Source organism: Cupressus sempervirens, chromosome 1 (genome assembly GCF_028749045.1).
Source record: "Cupressus sempervirens isolate cs-2001-9-10 chromosome 1, ASM2874904v1, whole genome shotgun sequence".
Lineage (NCBI taxonomy): Eukaryota > Viridiplantae > Streptophyta > Pinopsida > Cupressales > Cupressaceae > Cupressus > Cupressus sempervirens.
Window position 1 is genome coordinate 498,299,011 of NC_143118.1, and position 16,604 is coordinate 498,315,614.

Consider the following 16,604-nt stretch of genomic DNA (forward strand, 5'->3'; position numbering starts at 1 on the left):
CTCACTAGTACATTTTTGGCAAATATGTGATTACGTGACTAAAATGTTTAGTCACACCACTAAAAGTTTTAGTCACGTGACTAAAACTAATCAACATTCTACTATTTATTTGTAAGTTACTACTATATGTGACTAAATGAGTGACCATTTGGTCATTGGGTAAACTAAAAAGTTCAACCAAATAAAAGCAACTAAATGAACTACCAAATAAATGACTAAATACATGATTGAAAAACCAGTCACTTATAATTAGTCACCTAACAAAGGTGACTAAATACACTACCAAATAAATGACTAAATAGTTAATCACTAATAATCAATCATTCAAATAAAAATGATTGAATAATTATTACTCCTTTATAGTAACATTTGATAAAATAATCATAGACTAATATATAAATTAGAAGTTTCATTTCACTAGAAATATGTGTTCCTTAAATAGAATTATTGCATGATAAATCTATCTAAACATGACTAATGCTAGAATTCTTGGTTTTAGGTGATTTTAAAATCAAATATTGATAAATACCATTTAGATTATATATCATATAAGAATAAAAATTAGGAATTAGAAAAAAATAAATAAAAATGAGAACTACTTCTTCTAATAAAATTTATATAACAAACCAAAGGAAGATTTGTAATATACAAAAAGGGGATAAATTCTAATGTATGAAATTAATTAAAAATAATAAAAAATAATTTATATTATAAAAAAAGTAGAAGAATTCACATAATTAAAAAAACAATCAATAAAGACTACACACATTACATAGTAAAAAAAATTATAATAAGAAAATAGCATAGCCTTACATATATATTAGCTAACAATATATCCTTTGCAATTTTGTAAAGGTGGGTATTTAATCATAAATACTAATTTACACCTCAACATGCCTACAAAACTCATAGTGCCAATATAAAAATTAATAGATTCATTAGCAAGTGGAGCTATTGATTAAGAAACTAGATTATTGTAATGTTTTATCAGGCATGTTTGATCTCTATTATGTCTTTTCTTATTATATTTCTAATTAGGATTTTATTCAAGTAGATCCAACTTTTGCACTATCGAGATAGGGGCCTAGCTGAGACCCATATCCTAATGTTGATTAGTGCAATCACTGCAACACTTTAGTACCATTTAGGTGCTTGTGTGTGTAGAGTGTTGGAAATAGAGATAGAGTAACTGAGAGGGGAGGGGTGAATCAGTTACCACAAAAATTATTTCTACAGATCCTTAGATGTCTTAAAATACAGCTATTGCTGACACTTGGTAACCACATAAATAAATGCTGAAACTTGATAGATGTTTTCTTTACTTTATTAAGCATTTAAAGTGATTAACATGCATGCATAAAGAAATAACATGAACACAAGAGACACCAGATTTAATGTGGAAACCCAATTTAGGAAAAACCACCAAGTAACTAGTTACCAATTTTCACTCTTCTGAAGTGAGCCCTGTTAGGAGCCAACCCTATTAAAGGTTACAAAACACACTGTTAGGTGTGACCTTGTTAGAGGATTTGATCACCTTGTTAGAGGTGGCCTTGTGAGAGGTCTTTAAAACAATTCAACTAAACTGTCACCTTGTTAGAGGATTTACAAAATGGCTGTCAAACCAACTCTGTTAAGAGATTTTGAATCACTGTTACAATGATTAGAAAGCAATAATGAAGTGATCTGAGATATATGCAACTTATCTTTGCTAAATATAGATCTCTGTTCTGCTTCATTAAATCCTCACTAATCGAATGCAACTTTGCAGCTTCATAGGGATGACAAATTCTTCCTCAACATTCGCTCATGTATTTGCTTGCACTTTTTGCATCCATTCACTTCCTTACTTTTGAATTCACAACTTGAATTTTCATATATACCTTACAGATTGTCAAGTCAGCTCAATCAACTGAAAAACATAAATTAGTTGGCTGCATTAAACTTAATTCTTTAGAACAATAAGATTCTTCACTACCTGACCCAGCTCAGTGACCATTGCTCAGAATGTTTCCCCAGTGTTAACCAAATGGAGCTTGGTAAGCACTGCAAACCTTGCAACTTCCTTTGGAGATCGAGTTAACTTGGTAAATACTGACCTTCCTTTGTTTACTGAGTGAGCTCGGTAAAAGCTAATTTTTCTTCGCTTACCGAGTGAGCTCGATAAAGGCTAACTTGCCTTAGCTTACCGAGTGAGCTTGGTAAAAGCTAACTTTCCTTTGCTTACCGAGTGAGCTCGGTAAAAGTTAACTTACCTTTGCTTACCGAGTGAGCTCGGTAAAAGTTAACTTACCTTTGAAATGTTCAAGAATGCTCGGTAGTCACTATAAATTGCTTTGCTAACCATCTGAGCTGGGTAGACTCTGTCTGATGACTGATATGACATTTGTGTAACATCAAAGACAATACACAATACACAATTGTATCCAACAATCTCCCTCTTTGGCATTGATGGCAACACAACATGTCATAGCAGAAATAAAATTTGAAAACAAGTCTTTTACTTATATGGCAACACAACATGTCAATATAACAATTCTCCCTCTAAGATAGAAAACTCTTCCTCTTACAATAATCTCCTTCTGTTTTGAACACATTTTAGAGAAATATGACAGTAATAAACTCTCCCTCTTTGACAACACATGCCAAAGACAATTCAAGCTCAAATGAATTTCATTGTACCTTTAGTACTGATTCATATGCAATGATTCCTGGTTATGTTGCATCAACTGATAGATCTTCAATCTGGTATGAGTTGATGCATCACTAGAACTTTATTTTAGTGAACTTCGGATAGGGGAGTGACCCCTAACTTACCTCTTAGATAGAAGAATGCATCCTTAGGTAATGGTTTTGTGAATATGTCAGCAATTTGGTCCTTTGTATGAATATATTCCAATCTAATCTCCTTATCTTGCACCAATTCTCTGACAAAATGATATTTTATTGCAATGTTCTTGGTTTTGGAATGCATCACTGGATTCTTAGATATGTTGATTGCACTTGTATTATCACAGAACATAACAACAGGTTCTTTGATTTCCATCTTCATGCCTTCCAACAATTGTTTAAACCAAACAATGTTAGAGCAGTTTACTGCTGCAACAACATACTCTGCCTCTGCTGTTGATTGAGATGTACAATTCTTCTTTTTGCTTGTCCAAGAAACCAACCTTTTTCCAAGAAATAATGAACCTCCACTTGTACTTTTTCTGTCATCAAGGTTTCCTGCCCAATCAACATCAGTAAATACTTTCAAATCCAAATTTCCTCCAAACTTATACCATAAACCATACTCTTCAGTTCTTTTTAAATATCTCATTATTCTTTTGATTGCCATCAAGTGGTTTTCTCTTGGTTTTGCTGAAAATATTGCTACAATACCAACTGCAAGAGCAATATTTGGCCTTGTATGAACTACATACTGCAATTTTCCAATCATAGATCTATACAATGTTTGATCTACTTCCTTTGATTCATCTTCCTTGGTAAGTTTTAATCCGGTACACATAGGAGTCCCAATTGGTTTACAATCTTCCATTCTAAACTTTTTCAATATCTCTTTGATGTACTTTGATTGAGTAATGTAGATACCATTTTTATTCTGTTGAATTTGAAGACCAACAAAGAATTTGATCTCACCAAACATAAACATTTCAAATTTCTTGTTCATTTGTTTTGAGAATTCTTTGCACAGATCATCATTCCCTGTGAAAACAGTATCATCTACAAATATTTCTGCCAAGACAATCTTATTATGTGGTCCTTCCTTAATATACAAGCTACTATTATCATTAGTTCTTTGAAAACCAATATGAATAAGATAGTTATGCAATCTTTTGTACCATGCTCTAGGGGCTTGTTTCAGACCGTACAATGCCTTGTGTAATTTGCAGACCATGTTCTTCTTATCTGGATTAACAAAACCTTCAGGTTGTTCAATGTAAACCTCTTCATCCAGTATACCATTGAGGAATGCTGATTTGACATCCATCTAATAAACTTTTAAACCCTTGTGAGCAGCATATGCTAGTAAGGTTCTAACTCCTTCCAATCTTGCAACAGGAGCAAAAGTTTCTCCATAGTCTATTCCTTCTTCTTGAGCATATCCTTTGCATACTAGTCTAGCTTTGTTTCTTGATACCTTACCATCTTCATCCAACTTGTTTTTGAATACCCACTTAGTTCCAATTACATTTTTGTCTTTAGGTCTGAGTACAAGAGTCCATGTCTTGGTTTTCTCTATATGCTCTATTTCTTCATTCATAGCCTCAATCCAACTATCATTTTCCAATGCATCTTTGACATTTCTAGGTTCAAAATCAGCAAGTAAACAACTACCTTTCAGCTTATTTCTTGTTATGGTTCCTTCAGATTTATCTCCAATGATCTGATCTACTGAATGATGTCTTCTGACATACTTGGCTAATACAAGTTCCTTGCCTTTTGAATGGATTTCATTATTATCTTTTTTCTTTTCAACTTCAAGCTCTTTCTGTTCTAGCTTGGTAGATATTTGCTTGGTAAATACTTGCTCGGTAGATACTGAGTTTAACTCGGTTTGCTGTGGCTCGGTTTGAACTTCCTGTAACTCGGTTACAGATGACTCAGGGGGTAGAAGTTTCCTGATTCTCTGATGTAACTGGTACTGTATCAGGTTCACTGAAGACAAACCTTTTATAATCTTCTGGTTCCCTTTTGCTTTCTTCTTCAGTCCTTTCTGCAAACTCATCAACTTTCACCTGTGCACTTTCTATGACTTTGTGAGTAGACAAGTTTAAACATCTATATGCCTTACTTGTGCATGAGTATCCAAGGAATATACCTTCATCACCTTTTACATCAAATTTGCCTTTTCTAGATTCTTTCAAAATATAACATTTACTTCCAAATACTTTAAGATAACTTACATTAGGTTTATAGCCATACCATAACTCATAGGGGGTTTTGAATGAGTCTTTCTTCAGCTGTACTCGATTCAAGGTATAAACTGCAGTGCTGATTGCTTCCTTCCAGTATTTAATAGCAATGCTCTTTTCAATCATTAATGTTCTTGCACAATCCATGATGGATCTGTTTCTTCTTTCAACTATTCCATTCTGCTGGGGTGTTCCAAGTGTTGATACCTGTCTTTTGATTCCTCTTTCAATGCAAAAGTTATTGAATTCTTGTGAAATGAATTCTCCACCTCTGTTTGATCTCAAGCATTTTAATCTTTTTCCTGTTTCCTTTTCTACTCTGTCCAAATACCATTTGAACTTTTCAAATGCTTCTGATTTATTTAGTAGATACATGACTGTCATCATTCTTGAGTAATCATCAACAAAAAGAATGAAGAACTTTTCTCCAGTATAGCTTTCAATTCCAATAGGTCCACATAAATCAATATGCACAATTTCTAATATGTCTTCAGACTGATAGTTTTTACTTTTAAAACTAGTCTTTCCCATCTTTCCAATTTGACAATTTTTGCATAGACCGACCTCAGGTTTCTTTATGTTGGGAATGCCTTTTACTTTTCTGAACTTGCTTATCTTTACCAGATTATCAAAGTTTACATGACACAACCTTTTATGCCATAACCAACTTTCTTCAACTTGAGCAATGAAACATGAACATTCACGTAGTTCAAGATAGAACAAGTTACCTTTAGTTTGAGTGCCTGATCCAATCAGCTTTCCTTTCTCATCCAACAGTCTTATTTTACCATGCATGAATTCTACTTTGATTCCATTATTGAGTAGCTATGCCACACTTAACAGATTATGCTTTAGTCCTTCTACCCAATAGGCATTATCACATATAAGTTCTTTAGTTAGAGGGATTCTTCCTCTTCCTTTTATACAACAAGGTTCATTGTTACCAAATCTTACACTACCACCATCATAGTCTTCAAAGTATTCAAACTTAGTTTTGTCGCCAGTCATGTGATGAGAGCAACCACTATCTATGATCCATGTATCTTTTTTGCTCATATGAGAAATGAGTGCCATTTCTTCATCACTATCAGATTCATCTTTCACAGTAATATAGACAATCTCATCTTCTTCTTCATCATTAGAGTCATTAGAATCTTTAGCCATAAAACATGTTTTCTTACCTTTGTCCTTGAATGATTTGAAATCTTTCTTGCCATTCCATTTTTGATCTTTCTTTTCATCCTTATTCTACTTGTTTGGACATCTAGCAGCAATATGACCAACTTCTTCACATGAAAAATAGATTAGGGGTACTTTACCTTTGTATTTTCCTCTGCCTCTAGAATATTTCCTTGCTAGAAGGGATTCAATTACTTCAAGATCACTGTTTGAACTTTGGTTTGATTCATCTTCACTTTCTGACTGAGATTTCTTTTTGCCTTTCTCCTTGAGTGAAAGTTTGGGTTCAAATGCTGATTCAATGTTTTTGGAAGCTGGAACATAGTTATCAAAGTTGTCTAGTTCAAATGCAGTCAATCTTCCAACTATAGCCTCTAGATTTATCTTATGATTTTCTTCACATCTTCTTTCCTGAATTGTAGAGACTCTGATTGCATAAATGGGAAGGAGAGTTCTGAGGAATTTGCTTATAACTGTCTCTTCACTGATAGCTTTGATTGCACTGACACATGCTTTAACTCTTTCAACATATTTTGCAATGTTTTCATCCTCTCTCATCCTCATTTGATCAAATTGTCCTCTCAGACTTTTTGCTTTGGCTCTTCTAACATTATCATCTTCTCCATATATCTCTTTCAGCTTTTCCCACATTTCAAAGGCAGATTTGCAATCCTTGATATCATCAAATTCTTCATAACTCAGAGCAGATGCTATATCTATCATCATAATGTTGTGAGTCTTCTTTTCAACAATATCATTGACAGATAGTGTACCAATTGGTTCTGCATATTTTTCATCAAGGTACTTCAGTCCTATATCACCAATGGATGCTAGGTGAAGTCTCATCAGTCCTTGCCATGCTAAGAAGTTATTTCTGTTAAGTCTTGGGATTTCCCTTTTGTAAGACATCTTGATCTTTGGCTTAGATCCCTGAAATCTTATCCTACAAGCACCAAAAGCTCTGATACCAATTGTTGGAAATAGAGATGGAGTAACTGAGAGGGGAGGGGTGAATCAGTTACCACAAAAATTATTTCTATAGATCCTTAGATGTCTTAAAATACAGTTGTTGCTGACACTTGGTAACCACACAAATAAATGTTGAAACTTGATAGATGTTTTGTTTACTTTATTAAGCATTTAAAGTGATTAACATGCATGCATAAAGAAATAACATGAACACAAGAGACACTAGATTTAATGTGGAAACCCAATTTGGGAAAAACCACCAAGTAACTAGTTACCAATTTTCACTCTTCTAAAGTGAGCCTTGTTAGGAGCCAACCCTGTTAAAGGTTACAAAACACACTGTTAGGTGTGACCCTGTTAGAGGATTTGATCACCTTGTTAGAGGTGGCCTTGTGAGAGGTCTTTAAAACAATTCAACTGAATTGTCACCTTGTTAGAGGATTTACAAAATGGCTGTCAAACCAACTCTGCTAAGAAATTTTGAATCACTGTTACAATGATTAGAAAGCAACAATGAAGTGATCTGAGATATATACAACTTATCTTTGTTGAATACAGATCTTTGTTCTGCTTCATTAAATCCTCACTGATCAAATGCAACTTTGCAGCTTCATAGTGATGACAAATTCTTTCTCAACATTCGCTCATGTATTTGCTCGCACTTTTTGCATCCATTCACTTCCTTACTTTTGAATTCACAACTTGACTTTTCATATATACCTTACAGACTGTCAAGTTGGCTCAATCAACTAAAAAACATAAATTAGTCGGCTGCATTAAACTTAATTCTTTAGAACAATAAGATTCTTCACTGCCTGACCCAGCTCGGTGACTATTGCTTAGAATGTTTCCCCAGTGTTAACCAAATGGAGCTTGGTAAACACTGCAAACCTTGCAACTTCCTTTGGAGATCGAGTTAACTTGGTAAATACTGACCTTCCTTTGTTTACCGAGTGAGCTCGGTAAAAGCTAATTTTTCTTCGCTTACCGAGTGAGCTCGGTAAAGGCTAACTTGCCTTAGCTTACCGAGTGAGCTCAGTAAAAGCTAACTTTCCTTTGCTTACCGAGTGAGCTCGGTAAAAGTTAACTTATCTTTACTTACCGAGTGAGCTCAGTAAAAGTTAACTTACCTTTGAAATGTTCAGGAATGCTTGGTAGTCACTATAAATTGCTTTGCTAACCATCTGAGCTCAGTAGACTCTGTCTGATGACTGATATGACATTTGTGTAACATCAAAGACAATACACAATTAACAATTGTATCCAACATAGAGAGCATAAGTCATGCCCTTGCTTCAACTTGTAAGTTCATTTTAATGACCATAAAAGAAAATAACCACCTTGCTCAGGTCTAAAATTCTATATTTCTCCATTACCAATTTCCATTCAATACTTCCAAAATCAATGAATTATTTCCTTTAATGGTATTTGCAATTATGATCCACATATGCATGACCTTTCTAGATATGAAGAGCTTGAAGTAATACCAATTTTTTAAAACTAAATCATCTTATTCGAGAAGGACTTGACAATTTATGAAAAAGTGGGAAAATAATTTAGACCATTCTAAAATGAATTTGAAATCAGTGACACCCTCTACAACAAATTCAAATGTTAGGACACCTTCAACAATGAATTTTTATTATAATTTCAATATTTAAATTGACCAAATTTAATAAATTAATAATAGATTGAATATTAAAAATTTTAATTTTAAATTGATCAAATATTAATATTTATTTTTGAAAATAAAATAACTAAATAAAAGCCATATTAAATTTTAATATTGTAGTTAAAATTTTACCCTCAAATCAAATTAACTTAGAAAATTAATGTTTTAGATCCATTTGAAGGGATCATATCTAACAAGTCAGTGAGTGTGAGTAAAATTTAGGTATCTTGAGGTATGGGGTCACAAGAATTTAAGCCTTGCATTATTAAACTCTAAATTATAACTAATATTTGGAAGCAATTTTTTATTCACAAAGAAGCATTCCAAACTACAAAATCTGGTTGAACTTTTTCATAACTTCCACTTCTAAGAATTTTCATAGTTATATTTTCTACAACATGTCAAATTAGGATATTACTAATAGAATTTAACTATATAATCATTGAATCAAACTTATTGAATTAAATCTGAGAAGAACCTAAATTTTTTTACTTTGTGTATTGAATTCTATTGTGTATAGTGTTTGAAGAAGTAAACTATTTTATTTTTATGTGTAAATAAATTTGTGAAAGGATTTTTATTTAATTTGATTTTAGAAGGAAATCTTGTTCACCATTTTATCAAATCCACATGAGACTAAACGTTTCAATTCCATTGTTGGAGGGAAAGTTTAACTCAACACCTTTCACCACACTAATTTCACTTAAAATGAGCCTCTTGAGAAGAAATAAAACATCAGATTCAATGGGAAATGGTTTTGAAAAGATTAAAATTTGATTCCTAACTGCATTACTTTATAGAGAAAAATACTTTAAAAAAGAAAAAAGATACTCACAGAGAGGATTGAGAGTATTTGTCCCTTAATACACTATGTAGAGAGTGGATTGAGAGTTTTTGTCCCTCAATACAAGATGTAGATAATAGGTTTCGGCACAAATATGGAAAGAAAGCTCTAGATTTTGTGTTAAAGTAGCCATACACATAGAGGAAAGGGCACAAATGAGAGAATATCAACATATCAAGGTAGGATTTCATATATTTTGCATGTTTCATTTTCCTCATTCAAGAATTTTATAAGGAAAAGTCATCAAATTATCAGATGCTTACTAAGTCAATGCTAAAATATTATAAAGTTGCTCTACCAATACTATGTAAATTTTACAATTTATACACCTGTACCCCAAAAAATTATTCATGTCTTGTCTTTGATAAAAGTGAACCATAAATGGTCATCAAAGTCAATTTGAACTCCTAAAATTCTAGATTAGTCCTAAACCTTATAGGTGATATCATGGGCCCTTCCACACTCACATTAGAACACTCCATGTTCTCTTTATGTTGATAGAACTTCTCACATCATAACTCACAACTCTAGTCACTATCCAAATCTCTTCCTTGATACGATCAACTATTTAAGACTCCTCTACTTATCATAACCTCATAATCCCTAGCTTTGATCACAACTTTTGAATTACAAACAACATTCCTCTATTTTGTAGCTCCAAATTGCATACTCTTGATCACATCACTCACACACCATCTCTTAGCCTCTTCCAAATGAATACAAGCATTAAGACTTATCCAAAAAATCTCTATGTACTCCCATAATAAGCAACCACTCATAACCCCTTCAACAACTCACTAAATATATTCTACTCTAATTACATGGTCTTCACTCCTAATCCCATTTTCTGATCATATACATAATCTCTCCTTCAATAGTATCATATTTCATCAATTATACCTCTTACTACTCACAAAATCTACCTTGATTTCATTCATTCTTATTTCCACTCAATAGTCAACCACTCATGGCAAAACTTTGATCCCAACATCTGATTATAGACATTTCCCATGATTAATTTATAGTCCCAACCTTGACTAATTACAAACCCTCCTATGACAATACTCTTAATACTTTGTGATTACACTTGACAATCCAAATTACCCTTTGTACACCCAAATCTATATTGTGACATATTCTATATCCTTAAGGATTCAAACCTACCCCAACTAACAACTCAACTCAATCTTTTAAATTAGTGACTTTGAACTATGACTACCCCACTTATTACTAACCCTTGTCTTTATTGAATCTTGTATCTTAGATCCCTACATTCCCATAAGCAATAAGGAATCTTACTGTATCTTCTTAAATAGCTAACACACCCAACCAATCTCTACATTACACCTTTACTAATGCACCAAATCAACCTACTATCCATTGTGATAGTCATACCTTTGTTTGCTGAGATAGTCACAACTTAAACTCAACCACAGTGCCGCTTTGCCTAAAAAACACAATGACACTATTAGAATCCCTTAACGCTTTAACACTCCATTCTAAACTATAGACTTCTTCCTCTAATTAATCTTGCAATTAGATTAATGACCATGACCTAGATGTCTTAGTTTGAGATGGTTTAAAATACCTTTTTTTTATTGACAACATGTTCTTTCCTTTGCATGGTTTCCTACTCATAATTAGAAGACATAATATAGAAATTTTTCCTTCTTTTAACCAATCATGGGTTTTTTACACACCCAAACAAAAATTATACTTTTCATAAGATTACTAATTACCTTAAGGAGGGCTTGGCAATTTAAACAAAAACTTGAATGCCTTCCTTAAAAACTATATGAAGTTAAATGAAACAAAAACCAAAATAAGAACATGTAGACCTTCGTTAAACCCTAAAGACAAAAGATGTACCCAAATGATTCCATACATTCAGATTTGGCCTCAAAAAATAGTTATACTAGACAAAAAAATAATTTATGCAAAGAACCAAAACTTTATTGATTGTAAGCTTGATACATTAACTTTTGCCCTTATTCTAATTTCTCTTATTTAACTTCTTTAGTATTCTCTTCCATTCCTGTGGGTTGTTGACTTGCACCATCCTTCAAAGGTTGGTTTATGCGAGATTGGTTTTTCAGTTAGAGTTATTAATTTGCTAGTTTTTAAATCTTTTTAATTTTGATCTCTTATGGCAATTGATATTTGTTATTCATTTGGAAAAGTATTTTTAATAGAGTCAAGTTCATTGAAAATGCAACTTATTTGCGAGTAGCAGATTTAGATGATGAGCTACAAAAACAATGGGGATAAGTTTTAGACTCATGAAAATGAAAGCCATGGAAGCCGTATCTTTTATCTTAATAGCATGATTACTTCAACTCCATACTTGTTCTCAAGAGAGAGATATTTTCTAAGAGTTCATGAAGCTATAGGTAAGGACTATTTTCATATGAATTTTTGGGATATTTTTAGGGAAAAGTAATTATTAGAGCTTCTAGTTTGTTTCTATATTTGTAGAAATTTCTCCTACTGGAGAATAACACAGTTTAGATGGCTTAGTGGAGATCATGGACGAACCTATTGGTGTTATTAGAGAGATAAGATAGAACATGAAATTGGAAGGTAAATAGTTGTTTTCCTACACATCCTTGCAAGATAGTTTTGGAGTCAGACATGCATTCATTTAGTTTTTTTTTTTTCTTTTTTGCTTTTAAATCACATTCTTGAAATTGATTTAGATTTGAATTAAGGAAGAGGAGATTATATCAAGGGAGTGAACAACCATGCTTTTATGGACATAGTTTCCCTACTATTTTCTAGGATAATTTGACTATTGGGATTATTTGATTATGTAAAGTTCATGTGCTTTTGAAATTATTCCAATAATCAAATTAAATTTGTAGGAAAAATGAATAGATATTCCCAAGCAATTATAACATGCTTATGTTTTTGTTTTTACATCTTTCTTAAAACCTTCCTAGTGCATTTAGCATTCATGTTATATTAGCACAAGTATTTCATTTAGATTTTAGAATTCAATATGCTATAACTGTTGTGGAAAAATAGTAACCTACCAAAAATCATTTTGTAGTCCATATATCGGGTTAAAATACTATTAACTTATTAATTTATACTTTTTTTTATAAGTTATATTCCTCTCACATAAATATATAAGGTCAAAGTATCCATTAAATTACCAAAAATATCATGTCCATACATTGGGAGATAATTCCATTGTGATTGACTTCCACCTTAATTTGACTAATATCTATTGCAAGGATTAATGTCTATCACTAAAATGCCCCCTTTTTGTAAGTCCCCAAATCTTTTCCCTAGAATCACAAATTTCATGAAAATAAGAATCGTAAGATGGTTAGATATATAACCTTACCACTTTAAAAATGCCCTTAATAAGGTAAATCCAAATTTGTCTTGCAATCCCTAAATAGGGAGCATTGCATATATATATATTTAACTAAATTGCTATAGTAATACAATCTTCCTCAACCATTATTAATTGATAATATGAAATATATACTATCCTACTCTTGGGAGTAGCCACAGTGTAATACCAAAATTGGGGTTTGTTGGGATGGTGAGATGTTGAGATGAGTTTTTAGGAGGGGGAACAAAGGACGTCAATTTTGGGATGGTGTGACGATCACTAGGGGATGGTGGTGGGGAGGTGACAAGGAAAGGATGTGTGTTGTTTACTATATATAGAACTTAATATGCTACAACTAAAATAGGAGAAATAATGCTAGTCTGCTCAGAATCAGAATAAGATATCATTGGCATACTTCATCTCAACAAAGTCCTGCCAACGATCTCATAGAAGGAGATTTCTAATAATATTGGGATGCTTCTAGAAGTGTGTAGTACAATAGCATTGGGAAAGAATACTAGTGTTGGTGACCATGTTGCAAGACTATAACAAAACACTCAATAAAGAATTTTAAAGGATGAAAAGGCTATCTAGCATACCAAATACTAGAATCCATCTTTAATTGCCAAACAACATTGCAGAAAATAGAGTACTCAAAATTTTAGTTCTAGATTATTTCCAGGTAAATTCAATCTTTGAAACCATCATCACAGTCTAAAAAAGCCCAAAAAAATTGTACCTATTGCAATATCAAATACACATTAAAGAATAATAACAAAATTTATATAGTTTAAAAATAAATTGAACACATTAAAGAATAATAACAAAATTTATACAGTTTAAAAATCAATCGAACACATTAAAGAATAATAACAATTTACTTTCAACATATCCTTATTGAGTGTATGTTCATATGTTCCACATCAGTCAGTGAATTTGAATAGAATTAGATATTGAAAATTTATAGTAATAACTTCAAAGCATAATTTATTGAAATAACCTAAGCCCGAATGGAGTACCAGCAAATGTGCAACTTGCCACCATAAAAAAATGGCAAAAAGTCACAACTTCTTGTGTTACTTTAAGTCTTGCTCATTAATTTTTTTTTTAATATTGTAAAGTAGTTTCCATGTTGAAGATGGGCTCAAGATGTATCAACCTTGCTTCAGAAGATGGTGAATACATCTTGAGCCCATCATCAGTATGAAAATTTGCATTCAATTGTAACTAGTCACATGGAGATGTCTAGTCATTTAATGATCACACCTCTCCAACAACTTCACTTCCCAGTCTAAGACCTCATTCATTCTAAAGTACATTGGTCCCCCTAACTTTCCACCACCAGCCAAAATTTTGTAGGGGTGGAAAGTAAAGATTATTTCATTTTAATCTGAAACCCTAGGTAAGTGAAGGTTTTGAAACTTTCTGCACTAAAATGGGAATAGCTTTACTAAAACATAGTGAAATCCCTTCAAAATAGCTATAATAGAAAGCTTACTCTATACACTAGACAACAATTCTAATTTGATCCCCAGATGAATTTGTACATGCTCGTACACAATACAAGATTAGTAGATTTGACAAGGAAAATGAAAGCTTATTTGCTTCTTCTCATCCAAATCTTCAACAACCCATGCCTCTCAACCACTAGAGGCCCATATAGGCTTAATTCAATGTCCTTGATTATCTTCAACTAGATTTCAAACCAAATATGATCGTTGGAGGTGAGTTGCACATTAGGTGCAAAAGTTGCATAATTGTTGTCAATGTTGTCATGCAACATTTTAACAACATTTTACATCTCTTAACAACATTTTGCATTTGACATCCTATCAATATAGTAACATCACAAATTGATCTTTCTTGATCCAAAAAATCATTAGAAACCTATTCGACCCTCTCCTAAACTCCTATTGACCCTCTCCTAAACTCCTATTGACCCTTTGACTAGATTTTACCAAGTTGGCTTATACATGCCTAGTACGTGACCTTACAATTGGGTCCAAATTACTAAAAAAATTTAATTGTTTCTTAAGACCTTATTACATCAAAATAAACTCATGATACACCATGAGCCTTCAAGTTCCTCTAAATTTTCTATGAGATGCCTCTGTACCATACTCCCCAAGTAGATGAATCTCAAGTCGCACTTAAGATGGGCTCTTCAAGGTTGCTTATGTGCTTCTTGATATCATTCATATCCATCCAGACTACTTCTTTAGGTAATCCTTTCCACTTAACTAGGTATAGCTTATATGTGTTCTTCATGGTCTTCTTTACAACTTTTTTGTCCAAAATACACTCAAGCTTGAAGGGTTGGCTTGGAGGAAGATCCTTCAACTATTCCATATCATCTTGTTGTGTAAATGATGTAGAGCATCATGCAAAACCAAAAAATCAATAGGATCCATGCTTATCCCTTCAAAATTCATTTAATAATTCCATTATTATAAGTCTCAAGAGGCAAAACAAAACACTTTCCAACACAAGTCTACCAATACTTCACCATTTGCATAGTCTGATTTCTATTCCATAGAATATCATTCATAACTTTATTTTATTCTATTTTCTTGCTAAAAACTTTAGATTAATTAGTTTAGAATTAGTCCTTCTAAAATATATCCAAATTTGAGCTTGATCCAAAAAACTAGTTACAAGTTATCATCTGTTTATCGAGACCCAATTTTGTTGTCAAAAATAAAAAGTAAAAACCCAAAACCTTGCTTGGGGCATCTGATATCTTTCTCAAAAAAAATCCAAATGAAACAAAATCAATTTCTAATTCATTTTTTTAATTCTAGTTTCATTATCTATAAGCCATATATTTTTCCCATTCATAAATCATTTTATAAGCACAAATCACTTCCTACAACTCTAGTGGAGATCTTTAAAAACCAGTTTCCACTCAAATGTATATAAATTTCACAAATATGGACAAAAAAAACTTGAAAAGAAAGGGAATGAAATTTAGTTCACATATCTTTCCAATGAATATTATTAGAGGTCCTCATTCTCCAAAATGTGTCTGTACCAAATGTTTCATTCAGATTGTGGTCAAGCAGTTTCAAATCTGCAGATAACAACTTTGGCCAAATCTGCCATAACTTATTCATTTCTCAATATAATCACTCCAAACTAGAACAAAATGAAATATCATTCATATTAATTTAAATAAATTACACTTTTTACAAAAATTTTAGGATTCACAGGTTTGTACAAGACCTGGAAACCACATCAAAATAGTTAACACCAATCAAAACTGCAAGTTATGAAGATTTCAATTGTTTGAAAATGATCTTCCTCTTCTCATTCATTCAAATCTAATTTGGAATGATCAATAAAATGCTTTATAGTGTTTGTGGTGCTTCACAACTTTCCAACCACCTTTTAAACCAATAATCCTTCCCCTTACAACATTATGCACTTTATGCATTTCTGCATTACAAATTTTTATGTCATTGTGACAACTTCACAATTTTAACTCCAAACTTAAAAATTATTTGAATGGACACTTGAATCACCCTAAAATGGACTTACTAAAAATTTTATATCAAATTTATCCTTTATTAGATATTGTTTCATATTTTGATCTTCTTGACAAAACTAGGACCTTAACATGACAATATTAACAATGTCATACAAATGGCTTCACATAGCCTTTATATATCAACTAAAATA